Source organism: Taudactylus pleione, unplaced genomic scaffold, assembly GCF_031769625.1.
Source record: "Taudactylus pleione unplaced genomic scaffold, aTauple2 ptg000054l, whole genome shotgun sequence".
Taxonomy (NCBI): Eukaryota; Metazoa; Chordata; class Amphibia; order Anura; family Myobatrachidae; genus Taudactylus; species Taudactylus pleione.
In genome coordinates this window covers 12,264,501-12,278,407 of record NW_028284456.1, presented here as the reverse complement: position 1 = coordinate 12,278,407, position 13,907 = coordinate 12,264,501, and positions in this window count along the sequence as shown.

The window sequence follows — 13,907 nt, the reverse complement described above, 5'->3', positions numbered from 1 at the left end:
ATAACAAAATATTTTTTCTGTGTTTGTGAATTGTGTGCGCAGTAGCCGCACATGCATCAACAAAGTAGTGACAAGCGTGCGCCTGTGTCATAAGTAAAGGGCCAGCTGGCTTGACCGTTAAAGGGTGCTGTAACCCCCAAAGTACACTCCAAACCAATAACCAAATATTTTTTCTGTGTTTGTGAATTGTGTGCGCAGTAGCAGCACGAGCATCAACAAAGTATTGCCAAGCATGCGCCTGTGTCATAAGTAAAGGGCCAGCTGGCTTGACCGTTAAAGGGTGCTGTAACCCCAAAAGTACACTTAAAACCAAATAACAAAATATTTTTTCTGTGTTTGTGAATTGTGTGCGCAGTAGCCGCATGTGCATCAACAAAGTAGTGCCAAGCGTGTGCCTGTGTCATAGGTAAAGGGCCGGCTGGCTTGACCGTTAAAGGGTGCTGTAACCCCCAAAGTACACTGCAAACCAAATAACAAAATATTTTTTCTGTGTTTGTGAATTGTGTGCGCAGTAGCAGCACGTGCATCAACAAAGTATTGCCAAGCATGCGCCTGTGTCATAAGTAAAGGGCCAGCTGGCTTGACTGTTAAAGGGTGCTGTAACCCCCAAAGTACACTCCAAACCAAATAACCAAATATTTTTTCTGTGTTTGTGAATTGTGTGCGCAGTTGCCGCACGTGCATCAACAAAGTATTGCCAAGCATGTGCCTGTGTCATAAGTAAAGGGCCAGCTGGCTTCACCGTTAAAGGGTGCTGTAACCCCCAAAGTACACTCCAAACCAAATAACAAAATATTTTTTCTGTGTTTGTGAATTGTGTGCGCAGTAGCCGCAAGTGCATCATCAAAGTATTGCCAAGCATGTGCCTGTGTCATAAGTAAAGGGCCATCTTGATTGACCGTTAAAGGGTGCTGTAGCCCCCAAAGTACACTCCAGTCCAAACCAAAAAAAAAGATATTTTCTGTGTTTGTGAATTGTGTGCGCAGTAGCCGCAAGTGCATCAACAAAGTAGTGCCAAGCGTGCACCTGTGTCATAAGTAAAGGGCCATCTGGCTTGACCATTAAAGGGTGCTGTAACCCCCAAAGTACACTCCAAACTAAATAACAAAATATTTTCTGTGTTTGTGAATTGTGTGCGCAGTAGCCGAACGTGCATCAACAAAGTAGTGCCAAGCGTGCGCCTGTGTCATAAGTAAAGGGCCGGATGGCTTGACCATTAAAGGGTGCTGTAACCCCCAAAGTACACTCCAGTCCAAACCAAAAAAAAAATATTTTCTGTGTTTGTGAATTGTGTGCGCAGTAGCCGCACGTGCATCAACAAAGTAGTGCCAGGCGTGCGCCTGTGTCATAAGTAAAGGGCCATCTGGCTTGACCGTTAAAGGGTGCTGTAACCCCCAAAGTACACTCCAAACCAAATAACAAAATATTTTCTGTGTTTGTGAATTGTGTGCGCAGTAGCCGCATGTGCATCAACAAAGTAGTGCCAAACCTGCGCCTGTGTCATAAGTAAAGGTACGGCTAGCTTTACCGTAAAAGGGTGCTGTAACCCCCAAAGTACACTCCAGTCCAAACCAAAAAAATATATATTTTCTGTGTTTGTGAATTGTGTGCGCAGTAGCCGCTCGTGCATCAACAAAGTAGTGCCAAGCGTGCGCCTGTGTCATAAGTAAAGGGCCGGCTGGCTTGACCATTAAAGGGTGCTGTAACCCCCAAAGTACACTCCAAACCAAATAACAAAATATTTTCTGTGTTTGTGAATTGTGTGCGCAGTAGCCGCACGTGCATCAACAAAGTAGAGCCAAGTGTGCGCCTGTGTCATAAGTAAAGGGCCGGCTGGCTTGACCATTAAAGGGTGCTGTAACCCCCAAAGTACACTCCAAACCAAATAACAAAATATTTTTTCTGTGTTTGTGAATTGTGTGCGCAGTAGCCGCACATGCATCAACAAAGTAGTGACAAGCGTGCGCCTGTGTCATAAGTAAAGGGCCAGCTGGCTTGACCGTTAAAGGGTGCTGTAACCCCCAAAGTACACTCCAAACCAATAACCAAATATTTTTTTCTGTGTTTGTGAATTGTGTGCGCAGTAGCCGCACGAGCATCAACAAAGTATTGCCAAGCATGCGCCTGTGTCATAAGTAAAGGGCCAGCTGGCTTGACCGTTAAAGGGTGCTGTAACCCCAAAAGTACACTTAAAACCAAATAACAAAATATTTTTTCTGTGTTTGTGAATTGTGTGCGCAGTAGCCGCATGTGCATCAACAAAGTAGTGCCAAGCGTGTGCCTGTGTCATAGGTAAAGGCCCGGCTGGCTTCACCGTTAAAGGGTGCTGTAACCCCCAAAGTACACTCCAAACCAAATAAAAAAATATTTTCTGTGTTTGTGAATTGTGTGCGCAGTAGCCGCACGTGCATCAACAAAGTAGTGCCAAGCGTGCGCCTGTGTCATAAGTAAAGGGCCGGCTGACTTGACCATTAAAGGGTGCTGTAACCCCCAAGTACACTCCAGTCCAAACCCCAAAAAAAATATTTTCTGTGTTTGTGAATTGTGTGCGCAGTAGCCGCACGTGCATCAACAATGTAGTGCCAAGCGTGCACCTGTGTCATAAGTAAAGGGCCGGCTGGCTTGACCGTTAAAGGGTGCTGTAACCCCCAAAGTACACTCCAAACCAAATAACAAAATATTTTCTGTGTTTGTGAATTGTGTGCGCAGTAGCCGCACGTGCATCAACAAAGTAGTGCCAAGCGTGCGCCTGTGTCATAAGTAAAGGGCCGGCTGGCATGACCATTAAAGGGTGCTGTAACCCCCAAAGTACACTCCAGTCCAAACCAAAAAAAAAAATATTTTCTGTGTTTGTGAATTGTGTGCGCAGTAGCCGCACGTGCATCAACAAAGTAGTGCCAAGCGTGCGCCTGTATCATAAGTAAAGGGCCATCTGGCTTGACCGTTAAAGGGTGCTGTAACCCCCAAAGTACACTCCAAACCAAATAACAAAATATTTTCTGTGTTTGTGAATTGTGTGCGCAGTAGCCGCACGTGCATCAACAAAGTAGTGCCAAGCCTGCGCCTGTGTCATAAGTAAAGGTCCGGCTAGATTTACCGTAAAAGGGTGCTGTAACCCCCAAAGTACACTCCAGTCCAAACCAAAAAAAAAAATATTTTCTGTGTTTGTGAATTGTGTGCGCAGTAGCCGCTCGTGCATCAACAAAGTAGTGCCAAGCGTGCGCCTGTGTCATAAGTAAAGGGCCGGCTGGCTTGACCGTTAAAGGGTGCTGTAACCCCCAAAGTACACTCCAAACCAAATAACAAAATATTTTCTGTGTTTGTGAATTGTGTGCGCAGTAGCCGCACGTGCATCAACAAAGTAGTGCCAAGCCTGCGCCTGTGTCATAAGTAAAGGTCCGGCTAGCTTTACCATAAAAGGGTGCTGTAACCCCCAAAGTACACTCCAGTCCAAACCAAAAAAATATATATTTTCTGTGTTTGTGAATTGTGTGCGCAGTAGCCGCTCGTGCATCAACAAAGTAGTGCCAAGCGTGCGCCTGTGTCATAAGTAAAGGGCCGGCTGGCTTGACCTTTAAAGGGTGCTGTAACCCCCAAAGTACACTCCAAACCAAATAACAAAATATTTTCTGTGTTTGTGAATTGTGTGCGCAGTAGCCGCACGTGCATCAACAAAGTAGAGCCAAGTGTGCGCCTGTGTCATAAGTAAAGGGCCAGCTGGCTTGACCATTAAAGGGTGCTGTAACCCCCAAAGTACACTCCAAACCAAATAACAAAATATTTTTTCTGTGTTTGTGAATTGTGTGCGCAGTAGCAGCACATGCATCAACAAAGTAGTGACAAGCGTGCGCCTGTGTCATAAGTAAAGGGCCAGCTGGCATGACCGTTAAAGGGTGCTGTAACCCCCAAAGTACACTCCAAACCAAATAACAAAATATTTTTTCTGTGTTTGTGAATTGTGTGCGCAGTAGTCGCAAGTGCATCAACAAAGTAGTGCCAAGCTTGTGCCTGTGTGATAAGTAAAGGGCCGGCTGGCTTGACCGTTAAAGGGTGCTGTAACCCCCAAAGTACACTCCAAACCAAAAAAAAAAATATTTTCTGTGTTTGTGAATTGTGTGCGGAGTAGCCGCACATGCATCAACAAAGTAGTGCCAAGCGTGTGCCTGTGTAATAAGTAAAGGGCCATCTGGCTTGACCGTTAAAGGGTCCAGTAACCCCCAAAGTACACTCCAAACCAAATAACAAAATATTTTTTCTGTGTTTGTGAATTGTGTGCGCAGTAGCCGCATGTGCATCAACAAAGTAGTGCCAAGCGTGCGTCTGTGTCATAGGTAAAGGCCCGGCTGGCTTCACCGTTAAAGGGTGCTGTAATGCCCAAAGTACACTCCAAACCAAATAAGAAAATATTTTCTGTGTTTGTGAATTGTGTGCGCAGTAGCCGCACGTGCATCAAAAAATTAGTGCCAAGCGTGCGCCTGTGTCATAAGTAAAGGGCCGGCTGGCTTGACTGTTAAAGGGTGCTTTAACCCCCAAGTACACTCCAGTCCAAACCCAAAAAAAAATATTTTCTGTGTTTCTGAATTGTGTGGGCAGTGGCGCATGTGCATCAACAAAGTAGTGCCAAGCGTGCACCTGTGTCATAAGTAAAGGGCCGGCTGGCTTGACCGTTAAAGGGTGCTGTAACCCCCAAAGTACAATCCACCAATCCAAATAACAAAATATTTTTTCTGTGTTTGTGAATTTTGTGAGCAGTAGCCGCACGTGCATCAACAAAGTATTGCCAAGCGTGAGCCTGTGTCATAAGTAAAGGGCCGGCTGGCTTGACTATTAAAAGTTGCTGTAACCCCCAAAGTACACTCCAAACCAAATAACAAAATATTTTCTGTGTTTGTGAATTGTGTGCGCAGTAGCCGCACGTGCATCAACAAAGTAGTGCCAAGCCTGCGCCTGTGTCATAAGTAAAGGTCCGGCTAGCTTTACCATAAAAGGGTGCTGTAACCCCCAAAGTACACTCCAGTCCAAACCAAAAAAAAAAATATTTTCTGTGTTTGTGAATTGTGTGCGCAGTAGCCGCTCGTGCATCAACAAAGTAGTGCCAAGCGTGCGCCTGTGTCATAAGTAAAGGGCCAGCTGGCTTGACCGTTAAAGGGTGCTGTAACCCCCAAAGTACACTCCAAACCAAATAACAAAATATTTTCTGTGTTTGTGAATTGTGTGCGCAGTAGCCGCACGTGCATCAACAAAGTAGAGCATAGTGTGCACCTGTGTCATAAGTAAAGGGCCGGCTGGCTTGACCATTAAAGGGTGCTGTAACCCCCAAAGTACACTCCAAACCAAATAACAAAATATTTTTTCTGTGTTTGTGAATTGTGTGCGCAGTAGCCGCTCGAGCATCAATAAAGTAGTGCCAAGCGTGCGCCTGTGTCATAAGTAAAGGGCCGGCTGGCTTGACCATTAAAGGGTGCTGTAACCCCCAAAGTACACTCCAAACCAAATAACAAAATATTTTTTCTGTGTTTGTGAATTGTGTGCGCAGTAGCCGCACATGCATCAACAAAGTAGTGACAAGCGTGCGCCTGTGTCATAAGAAAAGGGCCAGCTGGCTTGACCGTTAAAGGGTGCTGTAACCCCCAAAGTACACTCCAAACCAAATAACCAAATATTTTTTCTGTGTTTGTGAATTGTGTGCGCAGTAGCCACACGAGCATCAACAAAGTATTGCCAAGCATGCGAATGTGTCATAAGTAAAGGGCCAGCTGGCTTGACCGTTAAAGGGTGCTGTAACCCCAAAAGTACACTTAAAACCAAATAACAAAATATTTTTTCTGTGTTTGTGAATTGTGTGCGCAGTAGCCGCATGTGCATCAACAAAGTAGTGCCAAGCGTGTGCCTGTGTCATAGGTAAAGGCCCGGCTGGCTTCACCGTTAAAGGGTGCTGTAACCCCCAAAGTACACTCCAAACCAAATAAAAAAATATTTTCTGTGTTTGTGAATTGTGTGCGCAGTAGCCGCACGTGCATCAACAAAGTAGTGCCAAGCGTCCGCCTGTGTCATAAGTAAAGGGCCGGCTGGCTTGACCGTTAAAGGTTGCTGTAACCCCCAAGTACACTCCAGTCCAAACCCAAAAAAAAATATTTTCTGTGTTTGTGAATTGTGTGCGCAGTAGCCGCACGTGCATCAACAAAGTAGTGCCAAGCGTGCGCCTGTGTCATAAGTAAAGGGCCATCTGGCTTGACCGTTAAAGGGTGCTGTAACCCCCAAAGTACACTCCAAACCAAATAACAAAATATTTTTTCTGTGTTTGTGAATTGTGTGCGCAGTAGCCGCACGTGCATCAACAAAGTAGAGCCAAGTGTGCGCCTGTGTCATAAGTAAAGGGCCGGCTGGCTTGACCATTAAAGGGTGCTGTAACCCCCAAAGTACACTCCAAACCAAATAACAAAATATTTTTTCTGTGTTTGTGAATTGTGTGCGCAGTAGCCGCACATGCATCAACAAAGTAGTGACAAGCGTGCGCCTGTGTCATAAGTAAAGGGCCAGCTGGCTTGACCGTTAAAGGGTGCTGTAACCCCCAAAGTACACTCCAAACCAAATAACAAAATATTTTTTCTGTGTTTGTGAATTGTGTGCGCAGTAGTCGCAAGTGCATCAACAAAGTAGTGCCAAGCGTGTGCCTGTGTCATAAGTAAAGGGCCGGCTGGCTTGACCGTTAAAGGGTGCTGTAACCCCCAAAGTACACTCCAAACCAAAAAAAAATATATTTTCTGTGTTTGTGAATTGTGTGCGCAGTAGCCGCACATGCATCAACAAAGTAGTGCCAAGCGTGTGCCTGTGTCATAAGTAAAGGGCCATCTGGCTTGACCGTTAAAGGGTCCAGTAACCCCCAAAGTACACTCCAAACCAAATAACAAAATATTTTTTCTGTGTTTGTGAATTGTGTGCGCAGTAGCCGCATGTGCATCAACAAAGTAGTGCCAAGCGTGCGTCTGTGTCATAGGTAAAGGCCCGGCTGGCTTCACCGTTAAAGGGTGCTGTAATGCCCAAAGTACACTCCAAACCAAATAAGAAAATATTTTCTGTGTTTGTGAATTGTGTGCGCAGTAGCCGCACGTGCATCAAAAAAGTAGTGCCAAGCGTGCGCCTGTGTCATAAGTAAAGGGCCGGCTGGCTTGACCGTTAAAGGGTGCTTTATCCCCCAAGTACACTCCAGTCCAAACCCAAAAAAAAATATTTTCTGTGTTTGTGAATTGTGTGGGCAGTGGCGCATGTGCATCAACAAAGTAGTGCCAAGCGTGCACCTGTGTCATAAGTAAAGGGCCGGCTGGCTTGACCATTAAAGGGTGCTGTAACCCCCAAAGTACAATCCACCAATCCAAATAACAAAATATTTTTTCTGTGTTTGTGAATTGTGTGAGCAGTAGCCGCACGTGCATCAACAAAGTATTGCCAAGCGTGAGCCTGTGTCATAAGTAAAGGGCCGGCTGGCTTGACTATTAAAGGTTGCTGTAACCCCCAAAGTACACTCCAAACCAAATAACAAAATATTTTCTGTGTTTGTGAATTGTGTGCGCAGTAGCCGCACGTGCATCAACAAAGTAGTGCCAAGCCTGCGCCTGTGTCATAAGTAAAGGTCCGGCTAGCTTTACCGTAAAAGGGTGCTGTAACCCCCAAAGTACACTCCAGTCCAAACCAAAAAAAAAAATATTTTCTGTGTTTGTGAATTGTGTGCGCAGAAGCCGCTCGTGCATCAACAAAGTAGTGCCAAGCGTGCGCCTGTGTCATAAGTAAAGGGCCGGCTGGCTTGACCGTTAAAGGGTGCTGTAACCCCCAAAGTACACTCCAAAACAAATAACAAAATATTTTCTGTGTTTGTGAATTGTGTGCGCAGTAGCCGCACGTGCATCAACAAAGTAGAGCCAAGTGTGCGCCTGTGTCATAAGTAAAGGGCCAGCTGGCTTGACCATTAAAGGGTGCTGTAACCCCCAAAGTACACTCCAAACCAAATAACAAAATATTTTTTCTGTGTTTGTGAATTGTGTGCGCAGTAGCCGCTCGAGCATCAACAAAGTAGTGCCAAGCCTGCGCCTGTGTCATAAGTAAAGGTCCGGCTAGCTTTACCATAAAAGGGTGCTGTAACCCCCAAAGTACACTCCAGTCCAAACCAAAAAAAAAAATATTTTCTGTGTTTGTGAATTGTGTGCGCAGTAGCCGCTCGTGCATCAACAAAGTAGTGCCAAGCGTGCGCCTGTGTCATAAGTAAAGGGCCAGCTGGCTTGACCGTGAAAGGGTGCTGTAACCCCCAAAGTACACTCCATACCAAATAACAAAATATTTTCTGTGTTTGTGAATTGTGTGCGCAGTAGCCGCACGTGCATCAACAAAGTAGAGCATAGTGTGCGCCTGTGTCATAAGTAAAGGGCCGGCTGGCTTGACCATTAAAAGGTGCTGTAACCCCCAAAGTACACTCCAAACCAAATAACAAAATATTTTTTCTGTGTTTGTGAATTGTGTGCGCAGTAGCCACTCGAGCATCAACAAAGTAGTGCCAAGCGTGCGCCTGTGTCATAAGTAAAGGGCCGGCTGGCTTGACCATTAAAGGGTGCTGTAACCCCCAAAGTACACTCCAAACCAAATAACAAAATATTTTTTCTGTGTTTGTGAATTGTGTGCGCAGTAGCCGCACATGCATCAACAAAGTAGTGACAAGCGTGCGCCTGTGTCATAAGTAAAGGGCCTGCTGGCTTGACCGTTAAAGGGTGCTGTAACCCCCAAAGTACACTCCAAACCAAATAACCAAATATTTTTTCTGTGTTTGTGAATTGTGTGCGCAGTAGCCGCACGAGCATCAACAAAGTATTGCCAAGCATGCGAATGTGTCATAAGTAAAGGGCCAGCTGGCTTGACCATTAAAGGGTGCTGTAACCCCAAAAGTACACTTAAAACCAAATAACAAAATATTTTTTCTGTGTTTGTGAATTGTGTGCGCAGTAGCCGCATGTGCATCAACAAAGTAGTGCCAAGCGTGTGCCTGTGTCATAGGTAAAGGCCCGGCTGGCTTCACAGTTAAAGGGTGCTGTAACCCCCAAAGTACACTCCAAACCAAATATAAAAATATTTTCTGTGTTTGTGAATTGTGTGCGCAGTAGCCGCACGTGCATCAACAAAGTAGTGCCAAGCGTCCGCCTGTGTCATAAGTAAAGGGCCGGCTGGCTTGACCGTTAAAGGGTGCTGTAACCCCCAAGTACACTCCAGTCCAAACCCAAAAAAAAATATTTTCTGTGTTTGTGAATTGTGTGCGCAGTAGCCGCACGTGCATCAACAAAGTAGTGCCAAGCGTGCGCCTGTGTCATAAGTAAAGGGCCATCTGGCTTGACCGTTAAAGGGTGCTGTAACCCCCAAAGTACACTCCAAACCAAATAACAAAATATTTTTTCTGTGTTTGTGAATTGTGTGCGCAGTAGCCGCACGTGCATCAACAAAGTAGAGCCAAGTGTGCGCCTGTGTCATAAGTAAAGGGCCGGCTGGCTTGACCATTAAAGGGTGCTGTAACCCCCAAAGTACACTCCAAACCAAATAACAAAATATTTTTTCTGTGTTTGTGAATTGTGTGCGCAGTAGCAGCACATGCATCAACAAAGTAGTGACAAGCGTGCGCCTGTGTCATAAGTAAAGGGCCAGCTGGCTTGACCGTTAAAGGGTGCTGTAACCCCCAAAGTACACTCCAAACCAAATAACAAAATATTTTTTCTGTGTTTGTGAATTGTGTGCGCAGTAGTCGCAAGTGCATCAACAAAGTAGTGCCAAGCGTGTGCCTGTGTCATAAGTAAAGGGCCAGCTGGCTTGACCGTTAAAGGGTGCTGTAACCCCCAAAGTACACTCCAAACCAAAAAAATAAATATTTTCTGTGTTTGTGAATTGTGTGCGCAGTAGCCGCACATGCATCAACAAAGTAGTGCCAAGCGTGTGCCTGTGTCATAAGTAAAGGGCCATCTGGCTTGACCGTTAAAGGGTCCAGTAACCCCCAAAGTACACTCCAAACCAAATAACAAAATATTTTTTCTGTGTTTGTGAATTGTGTGCGCAAGAGCCGCATGTGCATCAACAAAGTAGTGCCAAGTGTGCGTCTGTGTCATAGGTAAAGGCCCGGCTGGCTTCACCGTTAAAGGGTGCTGTAATGCCCAAAGTACACTCCAAACCAAATAAGAAAATATTTTCTGTGTTTGTGAATTGTGTGCGCAGTAGCCGCACGTGCATCAAAAAATAGTGCCAAGCGTGCGCCTGTGTCATAAGTAAAGGGCCGGCTGGCTTGACCGTTAAAGGGTGCTTTAACCCCCAAGTACACTCCAGTCCAAACCCCAAAAAAAATATTTTCTGTGTTTGTGAATTGTGTGGGCAGTGGCGCATGTGCATCAACAAAGTAGTGCCAAGCGTGCACCTGTGTCATAAGTAAAGGGCCGGCTGGCTTGACCGTTAAAGGGTGCTGTAACCCCCAAAGTACAATCCACCAATCCAAATAACAAAATATTTTTTCTGTGTTTGTGAATTGTGTGAGCAGTAGCCGCACGTGCATCAACAAAGTATTTCCAAGCGTGAGCCTGTGTCATAAGTAAAGGGCCGGCTGGCTTGACTATTAAAGGTTGCTGTAACCCCCAAAGTACACTCCAAACCAAATAACAAAATATTTTCTGTGTTTGTGAATTGTGTGCGCAGTAGGCGCACGTGCATCAACAAAGTAGTGCCAAGCCTGCGCCTGTGTCATAAGTAAAGGTCCGGCTAGCTTTACCGTAAAAGGGTGCTGTAACCCCCAAAGTACACTCCAGTCCAAACCCAAAAAAAAAATATTTTCTGTGTTTGTGAATTGTGTGCGCAGAAGCCGCTCGTGCATCAACAAAGTAGTGCCAAGCGTGCGCCTGTGTCATAAGTAAAGGGCCAGCTGGCTTGACCATTAAAGGGTGCTGTAACCCCCAAAGTACACTCCAAACCAAATAACAAAATATTTTCTGTGTTTGTGAATTGTGTGCGCAGTAGCCGCACGTGCATCAACAAAGTAGAGCCAAGTGTGCGCCTGTGTCATAAGTAAAGGGCCGGCTGGCTTGACCATTAAAGGGTGCTGTAACCCCCAAAGTACACTCCAAACCAAATAACAAAATATTTTTTCTGTGTTTGTGAATTGTGTGCGCAGTAGCCGCTCGAGCATCAACAAAGTAGTGCCAAGCGTGCGCCTGTGTCATAAGTAAAGGGCCGGCTGGCTTGACCATTAAAGGGTGCTGTAACCGCCAAAGTACACTCCAAACCAAATAACAAAATATTTTTTCTGTGTTTGTGAATTGTGTGCGCAGTAGCAGCACATGCATCAACAAAGTAGTGACAAGCGTGCGCCTGTGTCATAAGTAAAGGGCCAGCTGGCTTGACCGTTAAAGGGTGCTGTAACCCCCAAAGTACACTCCAAACCAAATAACCAAATATTTTTTCTGTGTTTGTGAATTGTGTGCGCAGTAGCCGCACGAGCATCAACAAAGTATTGCCAAGCATGCGCCTGTGTCATAAGTAAAGGGCCAGCTGGCTTGACCATTAAAGGGTGCTGTAACCCCAAAAGTACACTTAAAACCAAATAACAAAATATTTTTTCTGTGTTTGTGAATTGTGTGCGCAGTAGCCACATGTGCATCAACAAAGTAGTGCCAAGCGTGTGCCTGTGTCATAGGTAAAGGCCCGGCTGGCTTCACCGTTAAAGGGTGCTGTAACCCCCAAAGTACACTCCAAACCAAATAAAAAAATATTTTCTGTGTTTGTGAATTGTGTGCGCAGTAGCCGCACGTGCATCAACAAAGTAGTGCCAAGCGTGCACCTGTGTCATAAGTAAAGGGCCGGCTGGCTTGACCGTTAAAGGGTGCTGTAACCCCCAAAGTACACTCCAAACCAAATAACAAAATATTTTCTGTGCTTGTGAATTGTGTGCGCAGTAGCCGCACGTGCATCAACAAAGTAGTGCCAAGCGTGCGCCTGTGTCATAAGTAAAGGGCCAGCTGGCTTGACCATTAAAGGGTGCTGTAACCCCCAAAGTACACTCCAGTCCAAACCAAAAAAAAAGATATTTTCTGTGTTTGTGAATTGTGTGCGCAGTAGCCGCACGTGCATCAACAAAGTAGTGCCAAGCGTGCGCCTGTGTCATAAGTAAAGGGCCATCTGGCTTGACCGTTAAAGGGTGCTGTAACCCCCAAAGTACACTCCAAACCAAATAACAAAATATTTTCTGTGTTTGTGAATTGTGTGCGCAGTAGCCGCACGTGCATCAACAAAGTAGTGCCAAGCCAGCGCCTGTGTCATAAGTAAAGGTCCGGCTAGCTTTACCGTAAAAGGGTGCTGTAACCCCCAAAGTACACTCCAAACCAAATAAGAAAATATTTTCTGTGTTTGTGAATTGTGTGCGCAGTAGCCGCACGTGCATCAAAAAATAGTGCCAAGCGTGCGCCTGTGTCATAAGTAAAGGGCCGGCTGGCTTGACCGTTAAAGGGTGCTTTAACCCCCAAGTACACTCCAGTCCAAACCCAAAAAAAAATATTTTCTGTGTTTGTGAATTGTGTGGGCAGTGGCGCATGTGCATCAACAAAGTAGTGCCAAGCGTGCACCTGTGTCATAAGTAAAGGGCCGGCTGGCTTGACCGTTAAAGGGTGCTGTAACCCCCAAAGTACAATCCACCAATCCAAATAACAAAATATTTTTTCTGTGTTTGTGAATTGTGTGAGCAGTAGCCGCACGTGCATCAACAAAGTATTGCCAAGCGTGAGCCTGTGTCATAAGTAAAGGGCCGGCTGGCTTGACTATTAAAGGTTGCTGTAACCCCCAAAGTACACTCCAAACCAAATAACAAAATATTTTCTGTGTTTGTGAATTGTGTGCGCAGTAGGCGCACGTGCATCAACAAAGTAGTGCCAAGCCTGCGCCTGTGTCATAAGTAAAGGTCCGGCTAGCTTTACCGTAAAAGGGTGCTGTAACCCCCAAAGTACACTCCAGTCCAAACCAAAAAAAAAAATATTTTCTGTGTTTGTGAATTGTGTGCGCAGAAGCCGCTCGTGCATCAACAAAGTAGTGCCAAGCGTGCGCCTGTGTCATAAGTAAAGGGCCGGCTGGCTTGACCGTTAAAGGGTGCTGTAACCCCCAAAGTACACTCCAAACCAAATAACAAAATATTTTCTGTGTTTGTGAATTGTGTGCGCAGTAGCCGCACGTGCATCAACAAAGTAGAGCCAAGTGTGCGCCTGTGTCATAAGTAAAGGGCCGGCTGGCTTGACCATTAAAGGGTGCTGTAACCCCCAAAGTACACTCCAAACCAAATAACAAAATATTTTTTCTGTGTTTGTGAATTGTGTGCGCAGTAGCCGCTCGAGCATCAACAAAGTAGTGCCAAGCGTGCGCCTGTGTCATAAGTAAAGGGCCGGCTGGCTTGACCATTAAAGGGTGCTGTAACCGCCAAAGTACACTCCAAACCAAATAACAAAATATTTTTTCTGTGTTTGTGAATTGTGTGCGCAGTAGCAGCACATGCATCAACAAAGTAGTGACAAGCGTGCGCCTGTGTCATAAGTAAAGGGCCAGCTGGCTTGACCGTTAAAGGGTGCTGTAACCCCCAAAGTACACTCCAAACCAAATAACCAAATATTTTTTCTGTGTTTGTGAATTGTGTGCGCAGTAGCCGCACGAGCATAAACAAAGTATTGCCAAGCATGCGCCTGTGTCATAAGTAAAGGGCCAGCTGGCTTGACCGTTAAAGGGTGCTGTAACCCCAAAAGTACACTTAAAACCAAATAACAAAATATTTTTTCTGTGTTTGTGAATTGTGTGCGCAGTAGCCGCATGTGCATCAACAAAGTAGTGCCAAGCGTGTGCCTGTGTCATAGGTAAAGGCC